The following is a 16,292-nucleotide window of genomic DNA, read 5'->3' on the forward strand; positions in this document are numbered from 1 at the left end:
CCACTGCTTGACCCTGCATAAGTGGGCTACTGGTGAACATGGCGATGAAAAGCATCACCAGTAATGGAAGTGTGTAAAGGACAGGGGCAAAGCACAGCCTTTTAAAGGGTAGAATTATGGGGGTTGTGCGTACACTTCCTCATTGACCTCCATCAAGAATCATTTACTCAAAATCTGCTGCATATACTGCTGAGCCCTGACCCTGCATCTTACCTTTCTGTCTAGGGCTGGAAGATATGGCTGTAGTAGCAAGTTAGAGACCTCTCTTCCATTGGGTTAGAATTTGAAATGCAGTTGAACTAAAGTCTTTTAGAGAAGTCTTGAGTGATGTATGACATTACAACGCATGCTTTTACCACGCATGCCTTTACAACACGGTATTTACAACGCATAGCGCTTTGGGGTGCTGGATAGTGAATAGTTTAATTTACTATTCCAACTCCAGTCCCCGTGGATAATAGGGAAGGTGTTGGATAGTAAATTAAATCTATTCCCTATCCTAGAGCGCCCCCCAGCGCAATGCGTTGTAATGGTTTGCGTTGTAAAAGTTGCGTCGTAAAGGCACTGCGTGGTAAAAGTTGCCTTGTAAAGGATGTTTCCCAGCCTGGAGAGATGTTCTACGGTGGGAGCAATCTTGTTGGATGTAAATATTTATAGGCTCCTTTGGAAACATTGGGGACTGACAGCTTGTGGTTACTCCCTGAAACAATTATGTCTGGGGCAACTTATATCATAAAGCTTGTGTATTGGAAAAGCATTAGGTAACACAGGCTTTGGTAGGGTCACAGAGTATTTTTTCACTTTTCAGAATAAACTGATGTTAACCATCAATGACGTAAAATTGTATTACATTTTTTTACCAAAATACACTTGCACTATCATCATATATTTAGTCACTGGGGCAGTCTCGTAATCAGATCATGTCCCCACCATGAACAGCTCGGCGGAAAGGCTGGAAGGCTGGGAGCTTGGCAGGACACCCTCCAAGACCAGCCTATGGCTCTCCTGCTTTCTACGCAGTAACAGGAGTCTCTGTGGTGGCAGCGGTCCAGCGGTGGTCTTGTAGCTGAGTTCCCACCAGTATCGTAATCAGGCGGTTGGACCACCAAGGCAGCGGACGGGAAGACGGCAAAAAAGCGCTGGCGGTCCCATTCTGCCAAACTTGTAATCGGGCCCTGTGTTTTTAATGATATTGCTATTGACAATTGATATCAATTAAAATGATCTTTGCTTGTGGATGTGGGTGGATGTCTCATCCGAAGATAAACACTTAAAAGACTGACTGACACAAAATTGTAACTGCTAAAAAGTGTTACAAAACAAAACAATTAGTAGGAGGGTCCTAGGGCAAGTTTAACGACCCAAACTAGATACACACCCCAATCTACAATACTTATGACACAAATAGTATCTAGGAGTCAAGCAAAAATGTAACTCAACTATGGACGCGGACTGCAACACAACAGGTAGGAACAGTGGAGACCCAAAAGTGCAACCAAGTGTGACATATTTACTATGAGCTAAGACTCAAGGGCATGGGTAAATATTCCCATCAGTAGCCTCTCTGTACTGCCTTTTTTAACATCATGTGGGTTCTCCTTGCACAGGAGACACAGATCACAACCTACAGATTTTCTCAAGGGCTGTGTCTGAACCTTAACAAAAAGTGTTATGAAGAAGGGTAGTGCACGACAGATTGTCTGATATAGGTGGCTACTGAATAAGAAGTGAAAAAGTGTGAGTGAATAATAACCAGTGAAAAAGAATAAAATTGGATAAACTGAGTAGATGTTTGAATTTAATATTATCTCTCAATTTTCCAAATCTAAAAATTAACGTGAGAGAACAGATTTAACAAAATATCTGTGCGCAATGATGTTCGACATGTTTCAGCATACAAATGGAAATGTTCCAATGCTTTCTTCAGGACCCGATGGTAACTACTGCTTATAAAATGTGTAATTAAAAGGGATATCACCTGCCATCCCAGTATCCCAACTTCATAAAATGGAGGAGTTCAATCAATCACAAAATTTGTATAGTGCACTGCTCCCCGGAGGGGTCTCAAGGCGCTGGGGGGGGGGGGGTACGTTGCAAATGTTGTCAGCTTAAAAACGTTGTGCCAGTGGGTACATTTTTTTGTGAAAAAATAACGTTTCTGCAGAAAATCTTACAGGAAGAAAAGTAGGCTCTACATGATTTTCTGGCACAAAACCCACTTCTGTGTCTTTGAGAAGTTAAATACAAAAATTAAAATGTAGGTAAAAGTCAAGTTAGCAAATTTTGCGCACCCAATTTTGTTAATGTAGTATTTTATTTAAAGCTCACTTTTTCTTACAGTTTAAAGATTTTGCACTGCCCTCACCTTTTCGATCTGTATCACTGTTCTTTTGTCTTTCTTAAACATCTCGTACACACTCCTTCAACTATCTGACAAACATATATGTGTGAATTGGACTGGTTGAGCAAAAAGTACTATGTCATAAAACATTTACGAAGAAAGACCCTGGTGACAAACCTACAATGAAGATTCCCCACACGTACAGAATTTGATAAACATTAGATGAACTACACAACGAAAATTCTGTAACAAATTGCTTCATGAAGAGAATGCATTTCAGCCACATTCACGCATACTATATCTAACACTGAAAATAACCCTAATTTCCTACTAAATCTTACCTCCACCACCACCTTAAACCAAGCTCTAGTCTCATTAGTAACTCTTTCTCTCTTTAACCCATTACCACGTTGAGCAAATTCCTTGTTTAGTGATAATGAATGTTAATGTTATTTTTGTTATTATTATAGAGATCAAAAACATCATGACCTCTTTTCTTTTCCATGGTTACTCATAATTAGTTTTTTTTAGGTCTCGCCTAGACGAAAGCAAAGCGAAGCTTTGCTGTCTAGGGCGAGACAACTTATGTTGTTACTTCTAGGGGAATGTGGACAGCAAAGTGCCACGCGCTTTTTCTTGTCATGTGAGTGTTTTCATAGTTACTCAAATATTAGTGGAAATGGGCACAGCGTGGCATGATTTGCCGTTTGGTAAATGTAATAATGTCCAAAACCCCTCGGGAACCAACATGACAGCACCCTAGGGCTTGCAGGGCCTCATCCTCAGGTACAGCACCAGTGAGGGAGCAAAATAAAACAAACACCACACAACACTGCAGCAGCATCGCTTTTCGGAAACCAGAGTTTGTCGCAGGGTTTCTGTTCTCACACAGAACTGTGCACAGAGGATTGGAACCTCAGAGAATTAGGGTGACCCAAAACTCACCTAAGTATCCAACAAACCCCTTACCGAGCTAGCTACAGTGTCTCATTGGTAATAACAAACTCCCAATGTTTAGACAAACCAGAACATGAACTTACAGTACCTCAGGATACGTGGAACTCATGAACACTCTTTCGTTATACTATCATTACAAACCAGAACATGGAGTAAAGAAGAACACATGTGCATTTGAAATGTTTATTTACTAATGCCGTCTTCTCAGGCGCAGTATCTTAGATAATACAAGTAAACATATTATCAATAGCAAAGTTACCAGCATAGTTACTAGTACATAAACAGCGAACGGTGACAGCATGATAACATGCTGTAAATGAATAAGAGTTAACAACACTTATATCTCACCCTCCCTAACACACATATTATATTTATTAGCTAAGAAGGTCTCTTTGGGTTGTATTAGGGCGGGCCCATACCTTAGTGTCCTAGCATGAAGGAATCACATCAGCATACACCAGCTCTCTCTTCATGTGAACAGCATCAAGTGTGTATTTGTGCCTCAAGCAAAGCAATATAAAACCAGCCTCAAGCCCAAAGTTGGCAGAAGCTGCACTTATGTTATGTCTATGAAGCCGTGAAGATCAGACCCCATAACAAATCTGTATCGTGTTGTTCCTGAAACTTCAGCACTCTCTGTACAGACATAGTTTATTAAGCAAAGCTGATATCAGAGTAATAACATATTATTCTCATGTAAACCACAACGAACTACTAGGGTGAAAGCTAAATCAACAATTAAATGTCGTGTGCAGAAGTTGCAAAAAGGAAAAATGGCGTTTAAACCTCTAATGAGCCTATGCTAACTTAACACGGTATAAAGATATTCAGTAGCTACATGACACCCCCCCATGATCCGGGAACGGACTAAATAAGATAACAGAAGTGCCATCACATGAGAGCAGAGTGCAACATTATATGAGCATGGTTCTCAAACTAAACATTAAAAATACCTCAAAATTTGTAATAAAATTTAATGCTAAAAAATAGCCAAAAAAACAATAGTGGCTCAAGCCAATAGGCAAGGGAATAATAAAAAACTGTGACAGATAAGTCAATAAGTGTCAATGACATGCTAGCACTTCAGCACGTCAATACACGGAAGTGTCTAGGACATAACTGTGTATGCAAAATAAGCAGCAACAGCCTCCAACAGGAAATCACCGTCTTCATCCGAAAACAGTTCAGCCATCCAATTTAAAAGTGGAAAAGAACATACGTGTTCTCCCAGCACCGGATCCTCTATCACCATCAGAGGACAGCTCGGTGGGTTTTCAAGAAAGCTCAGTTCCAAGAAATCCTGTGCTGCTGCCAGTATATTCCAGGGACCAATCAGTCCATGTATAACTGCTAAGGCCATAATCCTTTCGCCAGGACAAACCAACTCGTGAGTAATGATAGGACTCATCAGCTGATTAAAGTCGACGTCAGGAGAAACCGGTCCGCAGAGACACAAATCAATGGCCCAATCGAAATCACAGGCCAGGCAGTGAAATACAGGCTGGACACAGGTGAAGTAGGAGAATCGAAAAGATAATCCATATGCCGTGCTCAATATCGCTAACGGCAGCGTGCCATAATATTCAAGCATGCGATTGCGGAACAGCGTCAGCAGCTGCCGGGCGGTGCCTTGTACAGGAAGGACATCCATATTTAAAGATACAGAAAACCACTAGAGCGCCCGCTGCTAATGCAAGTAAAACTGGGAATCCACCAAACAAAGATGAAAAAATAGAATGAAAGAAAGCAGGGATGACTCCAAAAATTGTTTCAAAGGAAGTCACGAGACCACTGCTAACAGTTTTAAAAAAATGTGCCAGGCCCTTTGTGGAGGACGCGTTAAAGATAGTACGAATCATCTCGCCGAAATGTAAAGGCAAATCAGTATTTAAAAGGGCCTGAACCTCTGTACGGGTGTTCGCTACGTGAAGAACGAAAGTTTCACGAGCCGAACTCAAGGCCACCTCCTTCTGGGACAAAAGAGCCCTTATTCTTGCCATGCCGCTGAAGTCTGCTCTCAAGGTTGGTATCTGTGGCCAGATGGAGGACTCCCTATGTTCATGTGTGGGTGGATACAGAACATTCCTACAGCAAATAACACGTTCACTCACTGTTACAATATAAGGGACACCCTTTATTAACCCGCAACACTCTTCATTATTTAAAAGTAAATAACTACCATTATCTAATAAGGTAAATGTGGGGATGATAGCAGGAACCGGTGTGCCTTGCAAAACACAAGCCAAATTCGGTCGGTGTTGGTTGCATGAACCGTGTAATTGTATGTGTCTACACATCAATGAATGATCTGGTGTCTCAGTACACTCCTCCCCATTTAGATAAACTTCTTGACCATCTTTGAAACACCTGTATGTGTATGGAAGGGACCAGACTTCATGAAGAAAACCACTACCCAATGGTTCATAACGACCAATTGGTACATATTTCATACAATTTGAAAATTTATATAAAGCAAAAGGCAGCGTTATTAAACTGTGGATAAGCCACGTTGCAGCAGTGGCCTCTGCCACAGAAAAAGGCAAAGATTCTAACCTCTCAATATGTAACATACTAAAGGTAGCATCACGCATTGAAAGCAAGCGTTGTTTGTCAGTCAAATTAAACGGGGCAAAGAGTGAAGAAACGTTCATGTACGTCCAGGGAACCTTATTATTTTTCAGAGTCTGAAGGGTCCATGCAAATTGCATGATTGACCGTAACTGATTTTGACCATGGTACAATACTGACACTTCATCATGCACAATATCCACAACGGACGACACAATATTATCTAAAGTGTAAATACGGGAGGAAAGCACGTTAATACTATTGTCAACAACTGCAAGCACTTTCTCCAAATTTGCCTGATCAATGGCCCTAAGGCGTGTAGCAGCCTCAATCTGCGATGTTTTCCAAATTTCATTGTAAACTGCATATATCCACCTTTTTGACCTGCCACTAGCCGGACCTTTAATGAAATCATTCAAATCCACGTCTGCATTCAGTTTAGAAAGGTGACTTTTAACTGCAGGTAAAGTAGAATGTTTCAGCCAATTTTGACACAATTTGCCTACAGAATAAGTTGTGACAGTGTGGACTAAGTCAAAACGGGGATCAGACCTAACAGATTTAAACCCGTCAGATAAACCTAAGAATCGATGCTGACAAGAATCAGCACCACGGTGCCAAAGCAACCAACCTTTTGGATCCAAACTGGAAATGTTAAAGGAAGAATTAAGGAGTAGGGCCTGTAAATCTCTAATGGACAACTGAGTAAAATTACTCCAACCATCATATTCCTCCAAATCCGGGACAGTAGGGGTGTTTAATTTTTTAGTAGTAGCCAATCCAAAGCATGTGGTCTGGGAAATAGTTTCATTCAAAAACAACATATGATTCGGGATGAGACATGCACGGTGCAAAGCCTCTATGCCTTGTACCTGCCAGGCTCTTGAACCCCAGACCGATTTAAGGTCTATTGTTTCCTTCCATACATCGTAGCCTCCAATAACTAATTGATCAAGGAAGGCCTTCGAGTACAACAATTTAGTATCGGTAAGTCTAACCTTGGACATTGGCATTTTTATAAATTTAAAATAAAAGGACTCGGGATTGGACTGGTTAAAATCAGTGAAATAAGTATACTTTTTCAGAAAAGTTCCTGAACTGCCTAGTGCAGGCGCTGGGCAATGTTCCCACTGTGTAAAATTAACAGTATCCCTTCGTGATGATGTTTTATGTAAGAAGTGGTTGCCATAATGTTGGTAGCAAAATAAATCACCATAATTAGCAGATTCTAAATATAAATCCTCAGCATCAAAGGCAGCATAGTATTGCAAATCAGAAAACAAACTTTCAACTGTATTAACATCCCAGTCATCAGAACAAATGTTTTGTTTCACCACATCCCCCATATTTACTCTAAGTACATTAGGAACTTTAACGACTTCCGTTGGGCCATGAATTTGAAATCGAACCGCATCCCACACAAGTCAAGTCAAGTCAAGTCATAAAATTTATATAGCGCACTACATACCCAGAGGGTTTCAAGGCGCTTGGGGAGGGGGATTATTTGTCAAATATCCACGTTTTAAGTTGTTTTCTGAACGCTAGGTGATTCTGGGTGAGGCGAAGGTAAGCGGGGAGTGAGTTCCATGTTTTGGCAGCCAGGTATGAGAAGGATCTGCCTCCCATGGTGGTTTTGTTGATGCGAGGGACAGTGGCGAATGCTTGGCTGGAAGATCGAAGTTGGCGGGAGGGGGTGTAGAAGGATAGTCGAGAGTTGAGGCAATCTGGTCCGATGTCGTAGAGTGATTTGTGTGCGTGGGTAAGCAGTCGGAAAGTAATCCTCTTATTGACGGGTAGCCAGTGGAGGTCTTTAAGGTGACCAGAGATGTGTTCGTTGCGTGGGATGTCTAATATGAGCCTGGCTGAGGCGTTTTGGATTCGTTGTAGTTTCTTCTGTAGTTTGGCGGTGGTACCTGCGTAGAGGGTGTTTCCGTAGTCCAGTCGGCTCGTGACCAGAGCATGGGTGACTGTTTTCCTTGTTTCGGTGGGGATCCAGCGAAATGTTTTTCTGAGCATGCGAAGGATGTTGAAGCAGGATGAGGATACGGCGCTGACTTGTCTGTTCATTGAAAGTGAAGAGTCCAGGATGACGCCAAGGTTCCGTGCGTGGTCTGTCGGGATGGGTGCTTTTCCGAGGGCTTCCGGCCACCAGGAGTCGTCCCATGCAGAGGGGGATTTACCTAAGATGAGGACTTCTGTTTTGTCTGAGTTCAGTTTCAGACGGCTTTGTTTCATCCATTCGGCGACTTCTTTCATTCCTTCGTGTAGGTTAGTTTTGGCGGTGCTGGGGTCCTTGGTGAGAGAAAGGATCAGTTGAGTGTCATCCGCGTAAGAGATGATGTTGAGGTTGTGTTGGCGGGCGATGGTCGCGAGGGGGCTCATGTATACGTTGAAGAGGGTGGGGCTGAGTGAGGATCCTTGTGGTACGCCGCAGATGATTTCAGAGGCCTCGGACTTGAATGGTGGGAGGCGGACTCTCTGGGTTCTTCCGGAGAGGAACGAGGTGATCCATTCCAGTGCCTTTCCTTGGATTCCGATGTTTCTGAGGCGCTGTAAAAGGGTGCTGTGGCAGACTGTGTCGAAGGCTGCGGAAAGGTCGAGGAGGATGAGGGCGACTGTGTCTCCATTGTCCAGTAGAGTTCGAATGTCGTCTGTTGCTGCGATGAGGGCGGTCTCAGTGCTGTGCTTTGCTCGGAAGCCAGATTGTGAGGAGTCGAGGGATTTGTTGGCCTCGAGGAAGGCGGCGAGCTGGTTGTTGACAGCTTTCTCGATGACTTTGGCCGGGAATGGAAGAAGCGAGATGGGGCGGTAGTTTTTGAGTTCGGTGGGGTCTGCTGTTGGTTTTTTCAGAAGGGCGGTGAGTTCAGCGTGTTTCCAGTCTTCTGGGAAGGTAGCGGAGTTGAAGGAGCAGTTGATGACGTCTCGGAGGTGCGGAGCTATGACGGAGTCTGCTTTGTTGAAGATGTGGTGAGGGCATGGGTCTGTGGGGGATCCAGAGTGGATGGAATTCATCAGGCGGATGGTGTCCTCAGTGGTGATTGGGTTCCAGGCGTTGAGGGTGTAAACGGGGGGAAGATAGTCAGCTGATGGTAGGGTGGGTTGGCTTCCGGGTTGGTTGTCAAAGCTGTTGTGGATGTCAGCAATCTTGTTGTGGAAGAAAGAGGCTAGGGAGTCGCAGAGAGTTTGAGAGGGGGTGATGTCGTTGGAGTTGGCCGAGGGGTTGGAAAATTCCTTGACGATGTTGAAAAGTTCCTTGCTGTTGTGGGCGTTGTTGTCGAGTCGATCCTTGAATGCTGTTTTTTTGGCTTTTCGGATCAGTTGGTGGTGAGTACGGATGGCGTTTTTGAAGGCGTCCTTGTTGCTGGTGGATGAGTCTTTTTTCCAGGCCTTTTCAAGGGAGCGGCATAGTTTCTTGGATTTCTTGAGGTCCTCGTTGAACCATGAGGCCTTCTTGATTTTGTGTTGGCGTTTTTTCAGTGGTGCTAAGGTGTCTGCGGTGTTGGATAACCAAAGGGTGAGGTTGGAGGCGGCTTCGTTGGCGTTAGAAGAGAGGGCTGGGGAGGTTTGAAGGAGCGATGAGGAGATCTGTTCCGTGGTGATTTTGTTCCAGTTTCTTTGTAGAGTTGGTTGGAGGTGGATGATGGGTTTTGGCTTGTTGTAGGTGAAGTGGACGCAGCTGTGGTCAGTCCAGAGGAGCTCCGTAGTGTGGTTGAAAGAGACATGGTTGCTAGAGGTGAAGATGGGGTCGAGTGTGTGACCTGCGATGTGGGTGGGGGAAGTGACCAGTTGTTTAAGTCCGAGGTTGGCGAGGTTGTCTAAGAGGGTGGCGGTGTTGCGGTCGTTGATCTTCTCAAGGTGGAAGTTGAGGTCTCCCAGGAGGATGTAGTCTTTGGAGGGGAGCGCGTGTGGGGTGATGAAGTCCGTGATGTCTTCACTGAATTTTGCGCGGGGTCCTGGTGGTCTGTAGAGGAGGGTGCCTCTGAGTGTGGTCTTGGGGTCGATGTGGATCTGGAAGTGGAGGTGTTCGGAGTTGGCGAGGTTGGCGTCAGATCTGGTTGAGATGCGGATTGATTTCTTATGGACGATAGCGATTCCTCCTCCTGTTTGGTCGGTGCGGTCTTTGCGTGTAATCTTATAGTCGTCAGGGATAGCGATGGCGATGTCAGGGGCGGAGGAGGCGTTCATCCATGTTTCCGTTAGGAAGGCGACGTCTGGAGAGATGGTGTCTAGTAGGTTCCAAAGGTCAATGGCGTGTCTGTGGACCGAGCGGGTGTTGAGAAGGATGCATTGTAGGTGGTTGGGGTCGGGAATCTGTGGTGTGGTCGGAGCGGAGATGTTGACGGTGCCGCTGAATTTGCAGGAGAGGCAGGAGAACGGTCCATGGGTGCGTCCTGGAGCGGCTAGGATGCAGTTGGGGGCGCGACCGGGGTTAAGGGCTAGGAGGGTGGCGGCATCGTAGGTAACGCGGGGGGGCTGGGCAGTGCGAGGGGCAGGGGGTCTGGCGCTGGGCGCGGTCCAGGCGCGGACGGGCGTAGACGGGCTTACCTTTGGCGCACCTTCGGCGTGGCCGAAGCGCGTGGACGCTGCGCGTGGGGACATTGGCCATAAATGGAAGGTGGAGGGGGCGGAGCGTGGGAGGGTGAGCTGGGAGGCGTTAGCGAAGGGGGAGGGACGGGCTGCAGGAACAACAAAATGGAGGGCTTCCACACAAACAACACGACGCAATGCGAGGCCAAAGTGAATGCAAAATAGCAGATGCGATCTGTGAAAACGGCGGCGCTCTGCACACAGGTAATAAACAGTACAATAAATCCAGAGATTAATAATTGCAGTGACAGCACAATGCGCTTAGAACAAACACTGTAGAACTGCTAAGAACTACGCATATGCGGAGCGCTACGCTGGGGACTGGGCGCTTAAGCACGAGTGGGAAATGCCGATGAGGAAGATATTGCCAGTGTCACAAAGTCAGCGCTACGATACCCCAATGGCGCTTGTAGGTCGGGGAGGTGATCAAGGAGCAACCGCTTCACTGGGAGTTCAGCTGGTCACAGGGGCGCCTCAGCCGAGTGCTTCTGAGTGCTTCGTGGGTGGGAGGGTGAGCTGGGAGGCGTTAGCGAAGGGGGAGGGACGGGCTGCAGGAACAACAAAATGGAGGGCTTCCACACAAACAACACGACGCAATGCGAGGCCAAAGTGAATGCAAAATAGCAGATGCGATCTGTGAAAACGGCGGCGCTCTGCACACAGGTAATAAACAGTACAATAAATCCAGAGATTAATAATTGCAGTGACAGCACAATGCGCTTAGAACAAACACTGTAGAACTGCTAAGAACTACGCATATGCGGAGCGCTACGCTGGGGACTGGGCGCTTAAGCACGAGTGGGAAATGCCGATGAGGAAGATATTGCCAGTGTCACAAAGTCAGCGCTACGATACCCCAATGGCGCTTGTAGGTCGGGGAGGTGATCAAGGAGCAACCGCTTCACTGGGAGTTCAGCTGGTCACACAATTCCATCAAGGACGGGCCATGCTGTGATGTTAACCAAAGTTAAGTCTCTTTTCAATCTGTGTGTAGAATGAGACGAGGAAAGTGGGGCCAAAGTTCCATTTAGATGTGTAATGCACGTTCTTTCCTCGACATAGTGTCCATTGATGAGTCGAAAAAAATAAAACACAAAACCAATTGACATAAAGAGGTAAACTGTAAAAAGGACCAGCCAAATGTATGTCCAAGGGGGAATCAAAAAATGTTTTTTAAACAGGCTGGCATAAACTGCAATACGAGAGGGTTTCTTCGAGGCAAGGGAAACAGAGTCAAATGAAAATCTGGATTCCGTGGCTAAACGTGCTTGCAGGTCAGGCATGGACAACTCAGTGGGGTAGGTATAGTCTATCTCATCATTGTTAGTTCCGGGTAAAGTATTTAACAAAGGACTGGAAACAGCAGGTAACTCGATGGCCACTTCAGGCTCAATAATAGAAGCAGTGGGCATAACTGAATTTCTCACAATGGAAGGACATGAAACAGCCGGTGTGATGCTAAGAAGAATCGGCCACTCTGTGTATCTTGACATTGTCAATTGAAATAAACCTGTTTTCCTTACGACCAGGAAGTGGTGGCAAAATGACTGTTCTGGTGCCCTTCACTCCAAGGACTGGAACCGGAGCTCGATAGGAAGGACCAAATTCTTTCTTGTTATCGATCTTCTCTCGAACCAGTTCTCCAACTTGGGGTAGCCAGCCGACTACCGGGATCTGCAACGCATCATCCGACGTGGAGGGCAAATGTTCCTTTGCAAGACTGTCTCTGGTCTTTTGTAGATTCTGTAAAACATTGCAATGTTCATCTGCGTCATAGGAAGTGGCGCGAACCACACAGTCTAGACCGTCAAGGTCAGGGACGTACATCTTGATGCCAAAGAGCATTTCGTATGGGGTCCGCCCACCCAGAGACCTTCTAGGGAGATTATTAAGAGCACGCTGCACGCCATTGAGGTGGGTAAGCCAGTTTCTGCCAGTGCCTATAACTCGAGCTGTCAATGATTGCTTTAAATCACGGTTCATTCGTTCCACCACACTGTTACCCTCAGGTCTGTAGGGAGACGAAAACTTGACTTGGACCCCCAACGAAGTCATGGCATCCTTATACGCCTTAGAGGGGAAAGCCGGACCCTGATCCGAATGGAAGGTACCACAGGCAAAAATCCCTATAAAGACACGCAAATCTCTAATGACAGTCCGTGAATCAGCGCTGCGATGGGGCCATACCCACACAAAGCGTGTGCATGAGTCAACTGCTACTAAGATGTACTTATACGCAGTATGAGATGAAAAAGGACCGCAGTGATCTAAATAAACACATCCCAGTGGTTTATTAGAAATGTACAACCGTGTCTGTGGCGGACGCGTAGCAGTAGAAGGTTTAATCTGTTGGCATATGTCACAAAGAAGGACATAATCACGCGTCTGTTTGTACAGTCCCCGCCACCAGAAACGTTGTTGTAATTGAGTTACAGTGGCCGAGACGCCCGCATGCGCAGACGCCACACCTTCATGCGCCGCTGTAATCAAGTCAGCCCTGCGATCCGAGTTGGGAATCAGACGTTCCCCAACGTCAGGAATTGTCACAAAAGGAACCTTTTCGGGACTTAAGTGGTATTTGTACTTCGAAGGGAATCCCGAAGGATGTTTACCACCCTTCTCACAGGCAGCAACTGCTGCTAGGATGTCGCTATCAATCTTAGTTTTGGACCTAGTAACTGCTGCAACTAAGTATGTAGATACTGCTGATTTCGCCGCTTCATCTGCAAGCGAGTTACCGACAGCGTGAACCCCAAGACGCTGATGGCCAAGAGTATGAATTACATAAACGAGTGGTAACTTATCCTTAAGTTCAGCCACTCGAACCCAGATCAATTTATGTTTTATTGTGCTACCCTTGGAATCACGAAAGTCATTCTGAATCCAAAAGAACAAGTTTTCATTGTAAGACTGGACACAGTAGAAAGAATCACTTACAATAAGAGTAGTAACACTAGGATCTGCGTACTCCAACGCAAGTAAAAGAGCACGAAGCTCTGCCAATTGTGCGGTGCAATCTCCAAGCGGCAACGTGTGCACTTCCCTGGATATGAATTCATCGTTCAACATAGCACCGACCACAATGGCGCAAGCGGAAACGCAGGCATGTTTAGAGCCATGCGCAACCTGCGCCGAACCATCAGTGTAAATGATGCAATGGAAGTCCTCCAAAGGTCGCATAGCTAGAGGAGCAGGGTGAACAAACTCATACTGCAAGTACTCCTGCGACCGCAACGAGGCGTCAAAAATAAACGTGACATCCGTGGACGTCAAGGACGCAGCCCACTGAATCCACCGAGGGTGCAAAGCTTTTGAATTAGGTACACTGGCTTTCGTGACTGCCTCCAAGTGAGGACAGGGTGTTACAACCAACATGCGTTTCCCTTGTGACAGAGCCCGTTCCTTAAGAATAGCCATCTGTACAGCTGTTAAAACCTTCTCCACAGTGGGAAACCGCATCTCAGCCGAAGTGTACAAGTGTGACTTGTAAGCAATAGGTACTGTGTCTCCTTCATTAAAAGTGAGGTACGTGAAACCCACTGTCCCTGGTATTATTCTTATCACCAGGTTGGTATGGTTGTCACGAGTCAGTAAGAACTTAGAAGCGAGCAAATCAGCCTGCAAGGATTGCAAAATGGCTGAATGCTCAGGCAGCCAGCATGATTTAGAAAAAGTTGGTTGTATCAAAGCATACAATGGCTTGATACGCTGGGCATATTCCGGAATGTATGTTCTCCCGAAATTTAAGAAACCCAGCAAGGACTGTAATTTTTTCAGTGTTGTCGGAGCGCGCAACTGTGCACACTTCTCTAAGAAGTGAGGAGCCAAACCTCTACCTTCATTGTTGAGCTCATAGCCCAAAAACAACACTGTGTGTTCAGCAATGTGCAATTTTGCAAAGTTAAATTTGTAACCCATGTCAGCGAAGTTACAAATAACCGAATTTACACGACACAGATGCTCCCAAATATCGTCGTCTGTGAGATATATATCATCCACATACGAACAAGCATCTGGGTCGAGTGCCTCCAGAATAGAGACAATGCGAGCGGTAAATATACCAGGACTATTCTTATAGCCCATTGAGAGACGCCGGAATTGTTTTTGGACCCCAGCGCACGTAAAACTGGTCCATTGGGAGCTAAAGCTGTCCAATCTGTGGGCATAAAAACCGTTGGATATGTCAAGCATTGTCTTGAAACGCTTTCGCACGAGACTATCCACAAGGCCAGAGCCGTGAGTATTCTGTACTGCACAGTTACGGCAATGCGAGTTTAAATGCCGGTAATCCAAAACCAAACGATATGATCCGTCAGGTTTGTTCACAGTAAAAAGGGGATTATTCATCGGTGACACACACGTTTCAATAACTCCCTGATATTCCAATTGTTCAAGGATTTCCGTGACGGAAGATTTTGCTTCACGCCTAAAGGGAAATTGAGGTTGAGGCTGCGGCTGAGACCGCAACGGAATTTCGTGGCAAGGCGACAATTTATCCCAACCACATTGGTTACGGTACAGAGCCGGCGCGAGAGCCCGAGCCCACTCTTCTGCAAAATGCTGCGCATGCTCTTTCGAGACAGTGTTCGCGAAACTGGGGAGGATTACCTCCTCTCCTCGCGGCGCCGCGAGCACAAAAGGTGGGAGCCAGTCAGCCTCCGAAAGCAAAATATCATACGTAGAAGACAGATTTTCCCAAAATACCCCTTTTACGGTACGCTGTATGTCACCTTCAATTAACAGGACAATTTCATAAAGTCTTTCAGGGGGAGCAAGTCTCGTATCCTCTGTTTCTATCACAACGTAGACATCAGTCGCTTTCACCCTCAGTAGTGGACGCAGCGTCTCTCTGACTATGGTTATCTCCACCACGCTGTCCAGCAAGGTCAGAGCCCACGTCAGATTCCGAAGCCGCGTTCTCACTATCTGTGGCATATCGATGCGCTGTTAAGGCTGCAACTTTCTTTTTCGCAAACTGCGGTCTTTTCGGCCTAGAATCCTCCTGCTTCCATGCGCCTTCTGTCTGGCGGGGCTGGCCACGTCCTTGTTGGCCACCACGTCCCCGTCCGCCTCCTCCTCCACTTTCTCAGCCGGCGCAGGGACCTGTGACGCAGGATATGATTCCTGAGTTTGCTGTTGTTGCTTCCCCTGTTTCTGTTTCTGAGGCCAATTCTGTTTTTTGGACTTTGGTTGTACATCTGCCGCAGCAGATTGCACTTGTGGTTGTTTCTTCTCCTTAACCGCGAAGTACTTCAAACCCTTACTAGTGCGACCGATAGTTTTATAAGCGGCCACCACAATCTTCGCCAACTGGCGGGGCTTTTCGGCATCGGGTAACGCCGCCAGTGCATTAAAAACCTGGAAGTTCACAGCATCTCCCTTGATGTTGGAGAGTATGAGATCACTTACAATCTCAAAAGAACCACACAGGCGCATACCCAATTCAACCGCTGCCTCTGGACCGTGATCATCCTGAACACGTTTTATGATCGTAGGCAGTACAGCCATAGATGGGGTGCCGAAACACCTCGCATAAACAGCCGCAAAAGTTTTACCCCAACTTTCACAGTCAACGAGTTCGGGAGTGATATCCTTAGGTAAAGTAATCGTCAACATTCTATGTTTATCAGCAGGAGTAGAATTGGGAAACACGGCTTCCAGTTGGTCAAATTTCTCGGCCAGCCAAAAAGGAAAATCATCTTTATTATCAGGGCGTTGACCAAAAACCGAATTTACCATAACTGGATTGAGCCGTAAACCACCACGTTCCGTTGGAACGGCCGCACCCCCCTGGGGACCACCCGGGAGATGTCGACCTATGTACTGCACTAAAGCTCGA

The 16,292-nt window shown here is 46.1% G+C and overlaps 1 protein-coding gene across 1 annotated transcript in view; it reads right to left on the bottom strand.

Moving 5' to 3' along the window:
* The window catches only part of KCNH2 (potassium voltage-gated channel subfamily H member 2), a 1,950,790-nt gene that overhangs the window by 1,759,276 nt on the left and 175,222 nt on the right, over positions 1-16,292 (bottom strand). The gene's annotated exons all lie outside the window — the stretch shown is intronic.

Source organism: Lissotriton helveticus, chromosome 10, assembly GCF_964261635.1.
Source record: "Lissotriton helveticus chromosome 10, aLisHel1.1, whole genome shotgun sequence".
Taxonomy (NCBI): Eukaryota; Metazoa; Chordata; class Amphibia; order Caudata; family Salamandridae; genus Lissotriton; species Lissotriton helveticus.